Consider the following 15,279-nt stretch of genomic DNA (forward strand, 5'->3'; position numbering starts at 1 on the left):
CCCCCCCCGCCACCCACGCACCCGCCCACCACGCACGCACCCCCCGCCACGCATGCACCCCCGCCACGCACGCACACCCCCACCACCTCCGCACCCCCCGCCACCCACGCACCCCCCGCCACCCACGCACTGCCCGCCGTGCACGCACCCCCCACCACGCACTCACCCCCCCCACCAGGCACACACCTCCTCCTGACCCCCACACGCACTCCACCACCACTGTCACCACCATGGCCATCACCAAGTCCTCTTTGACTCCCTTCCCTGTTCCGCCCTCTTCACTGTTCCAGCCACACTGACTGCCTTGCTCTTCTCTGGCCTCAGGGCATTTTCTGTGACCGGCCTGGAATAGTTTTTCTTAGATACTTGCAGGGTAATGCCCTCACCTGCCTCAGATCCTTGCCTAATTGTCACCTTCTCGAAAAAGCCAACCCTGACAACCATGTTTAAAATCGTAGCCTTCCTTCCAGCCCTGGTCCCTGATATATTCCAATATGTGAAAATTTTCTCCAGCACTTAACACCATCTAAGACGCTGTATAATTGACTGTTACGTTATTGATTATTGCTCGCCTGCACCTTTTAGCATAGACTCTATGAGGACGAGGATCCTTGTCTGGGTTGTTCAGGGATGTGCCCCAAGCCTCTAGGACACCTGGGCATCGTAGACACAACAAATATTTGCTGAATGACGGAGAGCAGAATAACTGGCAAAGAGGTGAGGGTGGCGAGGAGGCACGTGGGTGACAAGGCCCTTCTCCTTTGTCCTCCTTTCCTGCTCTCCATTTCCCTGTTTCTTCTTCTTCCTCCATGTTTTCCACTCTCCCTCCCTGTCCCGTATCCTACTTTCCCCATCTGATGTGAGCACCCACTTCAGCTGAGGCAGGCAGTGAGCCTCAACTTACGTAACTTCACTGTTGGGTCACTTAAGTGATATTTATAAAGAAATAAGCATCCCAAACTGGTGCAAGCAAACCAGCTGCGTGCCATTAAAGAGCGACCCTCTGGGAGGCCGGGTGCTTCCTCTTCGCTGTGTCACTCTCAGAAAACTCCTCTCTTGGAATTACATGCACAGCCCTCGGCCCATTCTTTGCGCGTGGTCTGCGGTGACGAAGCCGATTTCCCGCAGAGTGGGACCACTTTTGCGAATCAAATAAATGCCACGGAAATTCAAGTCTGATGAATGAGCTAAATGATCAACCTGCATGGTATCTGTTTGGATCAGAACCAAAATCACTACAAAGCCTCGAGGCTAGATTTCTGGTTTTAAAAATAAAGTGGCAATCCTCAAAGATACACTATAAATGCCCAGAACCGTGGTCATGTCATCCTGGCAGTAAGTACAAATGCTCTCAAAGTGACTACTTTGAAAAACAGTACTCATGTCTGTCTTCTGAGAATTTTATTTAAAAATCATCATTCTATCATCGCACCTCACGCATTTTATAGGATTCGTAAGCTGTCTGTATTTAAGTCACTACATCTGTAGAATGGGAGTTGAGACTGTCTTCTCTCCTTGTTATTCTGGAGGATAGGAGGACAAGGAAGGGAAGGAAGGTGTAAACTGATCAGAGTTCCACCAAGGAAAGGCGTCATATCAGCCATGAGCCAGAGTGTTAATCCTGAAATAAAATAGTCACGGGGGCAGAGAACCACAAGACACTATTTGTCTTGCTTTTCTTTCCTCTGTGCATCCTCTGCCTCCCCCTTTCTCCCCGAGTTTTCTTAGATTTAACCTTCAGAGTTGTTCTCTAGGCACCGTCATTTCCCTAGTTCCTCCCAACTGCCCATCTCCACCGTGCAACCATTCCCTCCTTGCTCTGGGACCCGTTGTGGACGCATCTGCTTTTCCTGCCATTGGCTGAAGCCTGCAGTGTCTCTCAGGGAGGCCCTGCCTACACAGTGAAATAAAGTCAGAAACCTGGATTAATTTGAGTGTCTTTTCTTCACATTTAGGACTGCTCTTATGGTGTTGATGGCTGGTAATAAAAGACCTTTTAGTGTGAGAAATCAAATCATCTTATACAAACATAAATGGGTCCAGACCATGATTATCTCAACGTAATTGCACAAAGAACTCCGATTATGGGTGTCAGTTCTTGCCTTTCCTAAGGTATTGTAGGGCTAATCTAGCGATTGCCGGACTGACACTCTTTGTAAGGTATGCAGTTTATCATTAATATGCTGCATTTCTTATATTTGGCTTCTCTGTACCCAAGACTTTTTGAGTATGAGGTTTGAAAGCTCTGCAGCGTTGGCTTTGCAGATGTTTCCAGAAATTTTCTGCAGTGAAACATGATAGAGTCAAAATTGGGGGAAAAAAATCAAGCTGGTCATCAAACAGAATTGCCATATGCAAAGTCTGCTTATCCCTCACTCTGGCTCCCGAGAGAAGTGAAGGAATCCACATTCATGAAGGAACTGTTCAGGCTGAGATGGAAATGTGCTGTAGGAAACAATCTCTGCTTGTCAGTAGGAAATAATTTACGTGCTTAGGTAAAGATGCCCATTTATCCTGGAAAATGTCATTGCTCTACATATATTAAATAACATATGATTGAAAACATATTTGTGAAGATTTAATAACCTTGCAATCAGTGTCTTCTGGGAGTAGCCGCCTCCTTGGTAACAAAGATCTGCTGCCCTACTGAACTGGAGTCCCCTGTCTTAATTACTTTAACTAGATAGTTAATTTAATGGGCCTGGCTTTTGTAGATCTGCCGATGGCGATTTTTGTGTGTGCCTAGCATAACACGCTTCTGTCTGAGGGGCAGGTACCTGCCCTGCCCAGTCTTGCCTTTGCTCACCTGCGCCCCTCCTCATGGGAAGCCTGCTGTCCTTCCCCCTCCCTTCCAGACTGTATCGCATTCGCAACCTCCTCATCCTTCGAGGCAGAGAGCCCAAAGGCCACGTCCTCCAGGAAGCCTCATCTGACCTCCGTAAGAAGTCAAACCCTCCTCTGAAGGTGCTCATCCCATTTTCTTGTCCTCTGTTACAGCAGTCGTCCCGTCTTCCCATTCTGCATCGTATTCATCATTGTATCTCCCCAAACATCTCTCTAGTGATGTCTTGTTACAAAGAGGGCACTCAGTAAAGGTTGAATGAGTGAGTAAACAGACTAATGAATGAATCTCAGACCACAGTCTCTGGTTGCTCTTGACATAAAGCATCTGTCTTATTAACCTCTTCCTTCTGCTCCAGGATTAGGGTCAATAGCTGAGACCCTACTTCCTCCCCTTATTTCTTCAATCTCAGATCACCTCTGCTGAGCTAGACAACCAGACTGAATTTTATCAAACGCAGCAATGGTTTGTGCTGCATAATAAGTGGGCCCTGGTGACAGTTAACCATTTTGCAATGTGTGTAGAAGTGGGCTTGAGGGTAATTGAAAACCAAGCCATTTGCTCAGAGGGTGAGATGTGCAGGAAGTGCTTTGCAGCCCTTTGGAATCTTTAAGGGTTGATTTTCTCTTCAGGGTACAGGTTTCTCTGAGGTCCCATATGCTGAGGAGTTCGTTTTGGCACTAACTATACACTGCCTTTCACTTCTATTTATGTGTTTTGAATACTTGTCTGTTATCTCCAAATAATTATAAGCACGTTGAAGGCAAAAAACTCAAGCCATATGACTCTTTGTATCCCTTAAAATAATATGACCATGGTCTCATATATGATATAGTCTCAAAAAATTAAGGTGGGATTTTGCCAGGATAATAGATCTTTAATAAATGAGTAAAAGAGTGAGGTTGGGATTTTTTTTAATGGAGATGATACTTATCTCACAGTAGTTGGAAGAAAATATTTTGCAGTCATGAGACTGTAATTCAGTAATACTAGCAGAGTCTTATTTCTCAGCTCAGAATGTTGCCATCAACCAGAATGTTTTGTTCTTTAGGAAATTCTACAGGTTTCCAGACTCTCCCAGGTGGAGTAAAGGTTTTCCTGGATGGTGAGATGTGGCTTTGCAGGAGGAGATTGGATTCAGGACACAGTTTGAAATTATCACGAGTTTTCCCTCTGTCTGCTTTATCCAGCAGAAACCGTACAGCAAGTGGATGCTTCCTGTTGACTTTTGGCAGAGTTCAGAAAGATTTAGCTCGAAACAGGTTTTATTTCTTAGAGTTTCCTGTCTACCTAGTAGTCCCATGAGATCGGGACTCCTGAGGTTTTCTTTTCTGTAGATACCTATGATCAGAGATATAGACCCACAGTAAGTTATAACAAGACCTTATTTTGAGCTAAAAAGGGCACCATGTGGCCTCTTTACCAGCCCTCCTCATCTGGTGGGGTGGACATAACTAGCAACTTTTCAATTTCCTGGACACACTTGGGTCCTCACCTTGGCAGTTTGTGGGCGAGGCCAGCTAACTGAGTCGAGAGTATACTCCCCCACGGTCCTCTAGGAAGAAGGGGTTGCTTTCTGCTTCAAGACAACAGGGGTCTCAGTATCCGCCACGCACCTTCTTCTGCTTCAGTTCCACCAACTTCCTGGACACTTGCAATGGGAACTCTTATTGACCACCTCTTTGTACACGCACTTAATCAGGAACTTGGGTTTTTATTTTGTTTGCTCTTCTTGAAGGCGATGCCTTTGGCATCTTGGCTCGGGCTTCCTCCCTTTCTGACACGTGGCTTTGCCACTCTTGGCCTTCCTGGGAAATTCCTAGGACCTGGCACCTCTGGCTGGAGGTTCACATACCTCCTCCGAGCATTCAGTTGGCCGCCTTCTTTAGCAAAAGGATTGTCTCTTCCTTTCTTCCTGCTTTGTCATCCTTGGAGGGCATGACTGCCAGTCAGCTGGCAGCTGTGCTAGCCTCAGGCTGGTGTTAATAAGAAAGAATAAGAGATCTGTTCAGCTTAGATAACCACACAGATTGCATTGCTGTATTTTTTCTTTACCTTTTAGAAAGGTTAAGATGTTTTCCTATCACCCAAATAATAAGAAATCAAGGGAACGGCTCATCTTGTGGTCCCTCTTTAGCGTGGATTTCAGGTACAGGAGATCAGCCATCTCTCAGAAGATTGGCATCTTGCAGAGGAAGCCTTCTTTTCTTTCCTGCTCCGCGGATTTTCCTTTGTGAGTCATGGAAGACGTGCCATCGGCTGAGAGCAGTAAAATCATTGAGCGTGAGGGGTGACTCCACATTTTGTCTGGAAAGGCTCCCGGTGTCAAACAACTAAAGGAAAGATACAGAAGAGCAGGAACAGCACTTTTCAAGGAGAGTGTATTTCGGAGCGTCTCTGCTGGGAAAACCTGTTTCTTGGTTGCAGGCCTCTTGAAGGTAGATCGCAGGAGTGGCCACGCCGGGGAGGAGGGTGTTGTGAGAGAGCGTAGCCAGCCACGAAGGGAGCCTGGGCCTCGGGGCTGCCCTCCGGTTGCCGTGCCGAGGGATCAGTATCACGCTCTGCCTTTTGAAGATGGGGCTTTGAGGAAGTGGCTGGTGAAGAGAGTGTGAAATACGTCTAATTTATGTAAAGCCCTGCCAGCCACGGGAGCACACGGGTTAGTAATTTGTCTGATGGCAGCTTTTCGCCAGTTACATCTTTTCTCCAGACTGGAGACTGAAGGCACCTTGGCCGACTCCAAGGGGGATATGTGTGCAGCGTCGGTAGCTGATTCCAAACCAGGGGAGAGTTATTTCTGACGAGGAAGGACCACCTGGAGTGTAGTTTTGACTCATGATTTAGGACCCCATTGAGCATTGCTTCTCCTGAACAATGCTGTAAGTGACGTGGAAGGGTTTTCTCTCCCATATCATTTTCTTATTACACCTTTTACGAAGCTAATTATAGATTCACATGCAGTTGTAAGAAATAATGCAGAGACATGCTACGTACCCTCCACCCAGTTTCCTCCGTGGTTAACACCTCGTAAAGCTGTAGTGCGATATCACAGCCGAGAAATTGACAAACATGCAATCTACCGATCTCATCCAGATTGCCCTCGTTTCACTTGTACACCGCTGTGCGTGCGTGTTTAGTTTTATGCAGTTTGATCACATGGGTGGGTTCCTGTATCCACCACCACCGTCAAGATTCTGAGCCATTCTGACAGCATCAGCACCTTCCCATTGCCCTTTTATAACCATGCCCAGCTCCCTCCTGCCCCCGCCCTTCATCCCTAACCCCTGTCAAACACTATAGTGTGTTCTTCACATCTATAATTTTGTCATTTTGAGAACATGACATAAACAGAATCATACCATATATAACCTTTTGAGGTGGACTTTTTTTTCACAGCATAATGTTTTGAGATTCATCCAGGTTGTAGCTTGTTAATAATTCATCCCCTCCCAATGCTGAGTAGTCTTCCAGGATGTGGCTGTATCACAGTCTGGTTAACCGTCCACCTACTGAGAGACATCTGTGTTGCTTCCTGTTATTGGCTATTATGAATAAAGCTGCTATAGATATTTGTGTACAGGTGGTGTGGACAGAATAACCTCTGGGAAGGAAAGGTTTTTAAGTCCTACCTTCCCTCACACATTTTTGCTTCTCTGAACACTACTTGTCTCCACAATCACAGCTCACAGATGCAGCACACAACTTCCGAGGTTAATTACGATGCATTAACAGAAAGTTGTCAGGACTTTCCTGGAGCAACGAGGGTGAGCAAGGTCATGCTTACATCATAAGAAGGAAAGGAGGGAACGAGTCATTCCCCCCCCCCAACCCCAGCCATTCCTCCTATCAGATCCAGCCTGAGCGCCATCGTCCTTGGGGAGACCCTGCCTCTCCTCTCAGGGGTCTTCTCCCTTCCCGTTCTTTGGGTTAAACGCGCCCACCTGCAGAGAGCGGAGGGGATGTGGTCCTCGTGTCCTTGCAATGACATTGCTCCTCTTGTGGGTGGTTTACATGCAGCCCATACTTACTTGTTCTGATTTTAGTGGGGTTGACACTGAGCAGGGACGTGGGGCGGTGGAAGGGAGGGAGGTTCTGGGATGTAGCAAGAGCAGTTCATTGATGGCATTTGTCATCAACTTCCGAGGGGACATGCTTACCTCCCCTTGACAGGAGCTGCCTGTCTCTCCCTCCCACCAGCAGCCAAGAGGGTAGCCCAGGGACTGGCAGGTGTGAGGACCCACCTGGGCAGGGTGTACAAAACCCTGGCCCTGGCTCCCTGATTCACACGACCCTTCTCATTCAGAGTGAGGCCAGGAGGGATGACTTGGCCTGAGGGCCGTGCCTGGTGCGATGCTCAGATAGGCATGGGGGTACCTTGCTCATCACTGCTGTCCTACTCCCCTGCCCTCTTGTTCTTGCTGCCTTTCCCAAGCAGGGATACAGGTCACGGTCTGTCCTCCAGTCACCATCTGTGGGCCTCCAGTGGCCTAGACAACTGTTCTACTGTCCAAGGCCCTCCATCTCCCGCACCTTCCACCCTTCACGGCCCCGGACGGGCACCTGCAATCCTGCTGCCAAACTCCCCACAGCTGCCGGCACGTCTTGTTCTTTCTCTGCCTGCAACGCCCCTTTCTCTGCTCTTCCTGGCAAATCTCTAGGTCATCTTCAAGGCACAGTTTCAACCTCCTGTTCTGTGACTTGCCCGGGCAGGGTCAGACCTTGTGTCCCACACACTGCTTGTGGCCCATATCCATGGTCACCGTCTCTCTGTGGGTCTCAGTCCCCAAGGATGCTGAGCTCTCTGACAGTAGAACCATGCCCCCTTTGACCTGCTGGTGTCCAGTGTCCCTTCACCACCTAATACATGTCACAGCTACTGCTGCATGAAGGGTGGGGATGGAAGAGAATGTTTGCTGGTCTGCCTGGTGGGTCTCCCTGGACTTGGGAGACCCGGTCTTCGCTCACTGTTTCCTCTGAACAGCAGCAGGGAGCCCACTTCCCTGCAAGGCCATGTGGACATCTGCACGGAGAAAAGGCTTTGTCCCACCCATGGGGCTCATTTCAGTGGTACCTTCCAACCCCCTGAAATGCCACCCAAGCCCTGGAGTGTCTGTTGTCATGATTATTATTAGTACAGTGACTTCTAATCGTCTTATTTATGTATCTTAACCTCACATTTGTATCTTTCAGGTGTCTACGTATTTCTCAAACACATCACTAAGCCAATGCCCCAGGGACAAAAATTAGACATTTGCTCCAGGGTTTCTGTTTATGTGAGGGGTGGGGGACTCGAGCCTACACACCCCCAGGACAGTAAATGAAATGGGTGTGGCCCAGAGCAAAAGAGGTAGAAATAGATCGACAGCCATTTGGAAAAACACCTTTTGTCACTCAAGGGGACTTAGGTGAGTCTTTCCCCTCTTCAGAGACAGTAAGGCAAAACAGTTAAAAAGTCCAAAATAGAAATAGTTTATCTTTAAAACACCTGCATATCGTGCATGTGTGTGTGAAGGCCATGTGCTTACATGAGTCTCCTTTTCTCAGAATTTGAACAATAATTATGTCAATTATGCTTATTAAACTCCCCCCAAATTATTAATCTAGGTCTCTGTAGAAAAGCTGCTTTGGCTGAATATTCTTCTAACTTGATCTCTCTCTGAAACGCTTGGCCTCTTCGTGTCTGTCTTGCTCGTTCGTCCTCTGACTTTTGCTCAGAGCACACTGCTCTGTGTGTGTGACATTGTGCTTGCAGTGTGCGGGCCTCCAAGCCAAGTACTAGACTTTCGTGCTTTTCTTTGATTTCAGGGAGTGTATCTTATGTCTCCCAACCGTGAGCATGTCTGATCTCTGGGCAATAGGAAAGCCGAGTCCACTATGCACTTTGCACCCAGCAAGTATCTAACATATATGTATTAGATGATATTCATGTTAAGAGAACAGCCTTCTGGGTTGCAGAAGGTCCCAGAGGCTGGGTCAGGCCACTTGGGAAGGTCACCGGGACCCACGTCACTCAGAGCTGGCAGCCTGCCTATGGCCATAGAGCCATCTTCGTATCTGAGGCATCACGCACACGTACTAGCAACCCTGCACCCCCTGCCTGACCCAAGGGCGGAGAGGCTGTGCTTCCAGAGGCCGTTTCTCACCACCACCTGCACAGTCCAGGCTGTGATTCCCATTTTGCGTTGGAGGCCAGTGAGGCTCAGAAACATCTCGTGGCCTTGGTGTATTAGTATTGAATCAGGGTTTATATTGATAAGAGTGAATGAATTTGTTCATGTGCTGTCATCTGTCCCTGGAAAATAACACCACCTGGGTGATCCAAAGGCGTCCTACAGCGTGCGTGTGAACAGAGCTGCAAAGCGGCCTTAAGTCGGCCTGAAACCTTGGCCCTGCCCTCGTTTACTCCACGCGGCTCAGAAGCACAGGGGCTTCTGGAAGACGGCCCGAGAGCCCCACGCCCGTCTTCCCTCCGCTCTCCCTTCCTCACACAGTGAATGCGAGTCGGCCGGCAGTGATTCTGAACGTGGAATTCGGTGCTTTGATATCAAATTCTGGAGCCCCTTCTGTGACGTGAGGCTCCGATTCCATCATGCGGCTCTGTGTTGACTGGAGTAGCTGGGAGAATCCCGGGCGGTAGTGGGGTGCCCCCCTGCCCCCCGAAACTGAGATGCCAGTGGGCAGCTCTGAGACGTGCTCCCCGGGAGATCTGAGTCACGGACGTGCTGGCCAGCGGGGAGGGACTGGAGCTGTGTTTACTTCTCCCCTTGCTACCTCAATGTGGAGGTTCTGGAGTTTCTCTCCCCGTGAGAGCTGGGCTCTCGTGTAGTCTTTCTTGGCCAAAGGTAGCAGGATTTTGATTTGCTTATTTGCTCATTCATTTCTGTGGATTAGTTAAGCTTAATAAAGTTCAAGCAACCTGTCCAAAACATAAATTAGCATCAGTGATTCAAGATGACTGATTTCCTCAGGTTCTGGCAGAATTAACAGACATCTTCCCTCCTTCTCTCGTATTACAGAATCTTCAAAAGGCCCCGGGAGTCAGGCAGGCTCCCTGCCCGCCCTTGGTAGATACGCAGCAGGCCTGCGTTCCACTCTGCTTGGAGCAGTGGCTCTCAGCAGGTGCACAGCCGCAGCCGTGTTCCCGGGGCCCTTCACAGCTGCGCCCCTAAATATTAATAAAGGAGGGAACCTTGTTTTCACAAAGCCCGGCTTGTGCAGGGCTGTGGTGATGCCTGAAACGGGAAGGTGTGATGCCACCTCTTTTTGGGGGAACACAGGAGAACGCGAAGACGGCCGTGGACACGGACTTTCTCCTCCATCGCCTCCAGAAGATGCCAGGGCTCTGGAGGGCGGGGTCCTGAGGCGGCCAACTCTGTTCCCCCGGGGGGCCAGGGCTGCAAGGTGGCCAAGGAGGCTGTGAGGCAACCGTGGACCCTCTTGTGGACGGGGCGACTTATTTTTAGACCACAGTAGAGAGTGTGTGGTGAGTGTTGCTGACTTGCCTGATGCTCTCTTGAAGGTTTCATGTTAAAATAATGCCATGAATACAAAATCGTTGAGGACTAGTGTGTTGGCCCTTTTCAGGCTGGAGGCTCATTCCCCATTAAGCAGTCTGTTCCAGTCTATTCCAGTCTGTTCTAGTTTTGCACAGCTTCAGTCTTGGACAGACTATATTAAGATACTTGCTTATACCGACCTGGCTCTCGGTACCTTCCACCCAAGAGTTTGTGTTCTGTTTTTGGAATAGAAAGAAATGTGTCAAACTCGGTGTCTACCAGAATTGGCTGTCCACCGGATCGTATGGCAAGATCGTCCTCCCGCAGAAGTTCCCAGATGATGTGTATCTTTATAACCTTCATAGGTATTGCTGGTGGGCAGCCAGGGTTGGGACATTTCCCATAATCTTCAGCTGGTAGTTAACTCTTCTAGCTTAATTGAACATTTATTAATAACCTAAGGACCAGGCCTCCAGTATACACATCTCATTCATTGCACCTTCTCACTGGCCTTGTGTGTCGATTCACAGGTTGCATCTACAAAGGAAGACAGAGTTTAGACTCTGGGTGTATCTATTTACATCCTTTATACCTGTCCTGAGGGGGTGGTCATACCTAACAGTGACCATCTAGATACACTTTAAATCCAGACTCCCTTAAAAGAGCACACACAGGTAGGCACAGTCAGTGAATTACAGAATTTTCTTTTAGGGCTCATCATCCTTTCCTTTCCATTTCAAGTTGCCTAATTAAGTGTATGAACAGAGAAACTGTATTTTTAATAGATGTTACCTGTCATGGTTTGTAGTCCATAATGGAAAACCTGGTTGTTCTGTTTTATTTTTTTCCCTCCTGTTATACTTGTAAACCTATATAACAGAGAAAGTAAGGTATAAACACTTTTTTTTTTTTTTTTTTCTTTTTTCTTTTGCGGTACGCGGGCCTCTCACTGTTGTGGCCTCTCCCGTTGCGGAGCAGAGGCTCCGGACGCGCAGGCTCAGCGGCCATGGCTCACGGGCCCAACCGCTCCGCGTAATGTGGGATCTTCCCGGACTGGGGGCACGAACCTGTGTCCCCTGCATCGGCAGGCGGACTCTCAACCACTGCGCCACCAGGGAAGCCCCTAAATGCTTTTAATAACAAGAATAAATAAGCAACAGAGGAGATGAGTCATCGGGCTTTGAGAGAACTTGGTCACCATCAGCCCTGAAATAGAATGACTCCCCTGGTCCCGAGCAGGCAAGAGCCCTTCCTCCCAGCCGCATCCTTTCTGGCCATTGCCTCTTCCGTTTGAATCGAGCTGTGGTCTTCTTCTGTCTGCCCACAGAGATCCTGGCCCTCTCAGGTACAGCCCGGTCTCCTTTTACACCTGCTCAGACTGATCCTATAAAACCAAGTCAAGGTTTTATAATGCTAGCAAGCTCGTGACAAACAGATCTAAATTCTTCTTCCAGGGTTTTGGAATTCTACTTTCCCGTCTTTGTTAAGGCTATTCTCAAAGTACTTTTTTCTAGTGCACGAGAAATAGGTATTTATCATAAATACTTAGAACATAGAGTTTAATAGACTAAAATGATAGAGAAAAATGTAGAAGACATACATATTTCTTCTAGAAAACAACAGAAACACAAAAATTCAGTTATTTAACTTTTTTCCCACCAAACAGCACTGCATGAGCATTTCTCGCATATAAATAAATTACTTTCCATACAAGTGAACACCTCTATTTATATACTGTATTGACACAGCATAATTACTTTTGCCGTTCTTGGGTATCCGGGTTGTTGCTAGCTCTCCACTATTGTATGTGATAATGTTCATGATAATTTTTGCATCATGAGAATTATGCACTGATGTATTTTTCTGATGTCGCTAAGAAAACCATATATCTCTCTCACTGGGGTGACGGTCTGTTACCTTCTTTCACTGTGAAGTAAAGGGAATCGTGCTTCCGGGAACCGGAAAGCGGTTATTTCCGGAACCTGGGACCCCTGTCCCCATTTTTCTCCCTGAGTTGGGGAGAAGACAGTGCCCGTCGTTGTGCTCATTCTTCTAGAATCTTCGCTCGTGCTCCATTTCCTTCTTCCTTCCGTGGTGGTAGGCAGGGGCCCTTCTCTGTGCCAGAGAAGGTGGAGAATAAGGCGAGGGGGAGGTTCCAGGGACGGAGCCTGACAACGCTGAAAATGCTGACATAAATTTAATCAAAAGAATCATCTCACAGGATTGAATTAGTTGCTGATTTATGGCTGCGGCGCCTCGGCTGCGAGGCCGTTTCTTCATGCTCATCCGTTGTTGCCCCTGATTTATGTCAGAGTCTCAGTGCATTGGCTCACTAGGGATCCTTGCAGGATGGACGGAGGGGCGAGGGCCGCTCCCGTGCCGGTCGCCCTGATCCAGTCTTCATCCCACCCCTCAGAGTGCAGCCCCATCTATCAGCCCCAGTATTTGCCTCATAAACTCTATGTCTGCATCCTTAGGCTCTGTTATATCACGGTGGAAGATGGGCTGGTGACAGAAGAAAAAAATCCTTTCTTTTTTTTCTTGCTCATTCTTAGAGATTCTCCCACCCAGGTGGGATGAAGCTAAGGCCGTGCCTGTGTGCCTCGTGGTGACCTGCAGGAAGTGCCCCCCGCCCCATGTTAGCCTCCTCGAGTCACTGTTATTTTTTGTAATGAGAGGGCCTGGGGGTGATTTGTGCGCTGGTGGCTTCCTCCTTGGGGAACCTATTTAATACTGCTGCAACATTTCTTTGTAGGAAGAAGTTTGTTGTGAACACTTGGCTGCTCATTCTAGAAAGCTCTGCCCTAGAGGATGTTCATTTTTCTCAGGGGCTTATTCTGTTTTTTCTCTCTCTCAAGTTCTTTCTCTGTGTCATGTACTGATTCCTGTGCTTCTGTCTATGTTTTCTCTCTGAGTCCCAGTCTTCAGGGGTTTTGTGGAGATAAAGACATAAAATGTATTATCAAATAAATAACCATATGGTTATAGATGTGTGGTTGCTAATGATGACAGCTCTGATAAGTGAATTCACAGTTACACAGAGCATATCTATTTTTTTAAGCAAACATGGAAAGGTTATTATCTTTGGAATTCATGTGAAACATTCTTTTAAATGTATTTAGAGGAGACGACTTTTTAAAACATAGACTTGATTATTGGATATGACTAATGTTACTTAGAAACAAGCTGCATGGTAAGGTGAAAAATCACATTCACTAATAATAGCTTTGGTTTGAAATTGTCTCAACGATGTTTGATTATCAAAGCGTAGAAGTCTTTTTTTTTTTAATTAACCTTTAAGTGTTATAATTTCCAAATCTGTATCTCAGGAAAACAGATAACATCTCTAAAACTCATTTTTGTTATTTTAAAATAATATCTACCTCATGAAGTTATTATTAAAATGAAATAGTGTATTTAATATGTTTAGTACAATACCTGGCCTCTAGTAAGTATTTGACATGTCTATTATTATTTTATTCGTCTTTGGTTACCTGTTATTATTTTAGTTCTAGCACCCATCTGTGTTTCGGATTCACGTAGCATTAGACATCACAATTGGATAGCCTGTTACCTTCAAAATCAGAAAATTAAACAAATCTTCTGCTCCCACTGCTTGCCCTAGATTAACACACAGCCACCACCTTCTACATAGATGGCCAAGTCAGAAGTTTGGTGCAATCTCTCACCCACCCCATCCCCGACATCTGGGCTCCAGTGATACTGAGCTCTCCCTCCTTCCACCCCGCCATGCTCTCCCTTCCTCGAGCCTTTACCCACATAGTTCCCTCTGCCTGAATCAGTCTGTCTTCCCTCATTTCAGCTATTTATTTCCTATGCATCCTTCAGGTCTCAAGTAGAAGTCACTTCTTCCAAGAAGTCCTCTTAACCCTCCATATCTCTCTCACAGGCTCCTTCTAAGTGCCCCATGATGTCTTGTGTTACTGCTATCATAGCACTTGGCATATTATACAGTAAGTAACTATTTTTTGTACTGGTCCACGATCTCTACGATTGGTTGACTGTCATACTCATCCCACTGAATCCCCGTGCCTTCCACAGATGGAGGAGGAAGTGCTTGGCACTGCTGCTGGATGCATGAGTCTGTCTTCAAAGTCAATTCTAACAGAGTGGCGTTTTGAAAATAATTTAAAGGATGTTTTAAACGAAGGGAGAGGTGATCTTCCATTTGAGTTCAAAGCCTCTGCCTGTACATGCTATTTCCACACAGGGGCTGATGCTATGCATTCAGATAAGTCCCAGGACTCACATTTTACAGAGGAGCAGACCAACATTACATCAATTTCCATGAATTTTTCCAAGAACGATAAAATAAGCCAACTGTATTGGTAGTACTCTATCCTAGCCCCTGGCCTTCTCCTCGGTATCATGCCTCCTCCACCTCTTCTCTCCTGAGGTGGTTCTCAAAGGGAGGGAAGAGCAAAGATCCCTCATGGTCCCCAACCTTTGCTATTTCTTGGACGTCTTTCAAGAATTTCAAGTGGCAAAGGGCGCTTTAAACTGATGACCTCTTTCCCTGGGAGACCAGATCTTCAGAAGGATTCTTCACTAAGCCTTTGGGAGAAGATAAGCAGTCTTAGACTTTGCAGAGTCTTCCCTACACAACCTGGCATCAGACACAAGAGCAAGCAGAGCATTTGGCTTCCTGTGGGATATTGATTTCCCCTCTCTGCTGCAGCATTCTCCTCATCCTCTTGGCATCCTCCGCAAAAATAAAACGTGAGATTTGCAAAACTAAAAATACTGGAAGTGACGGTTGTTCCAGCATCGTGGGTGTGTGAGTTCCAGTGGAGAGAGGACCAATGTTGCACCGTTGCCCTTCAGGGGTCACCAAGTGCACTTCTAGACTGTGGAGCAAATTGAGATAAATAACAGGTATTAGGAATGGCAAGATGAAAGCCTCTTGGAAAACTGGGCTGG

This window comes from Aethalodelphis obliquidens, unplaced genomic scaffold (assembly GCF_003676395.1).
Source record: "Aethalodelphis obliquidens isolate GAN/ISIS:26980383/991018 unplaced genomic scaffold, ASM367639v1 scaffold82, whole genome shotgun sequence".
In the NCBI taxonomy this organism is placed as follows: Eukaryota; Metazoa; Chordata; class Mammalia; order Artiodactyla; family Delphinidae; genus Aethalodelphis; species Aethalodelphis obliquidens.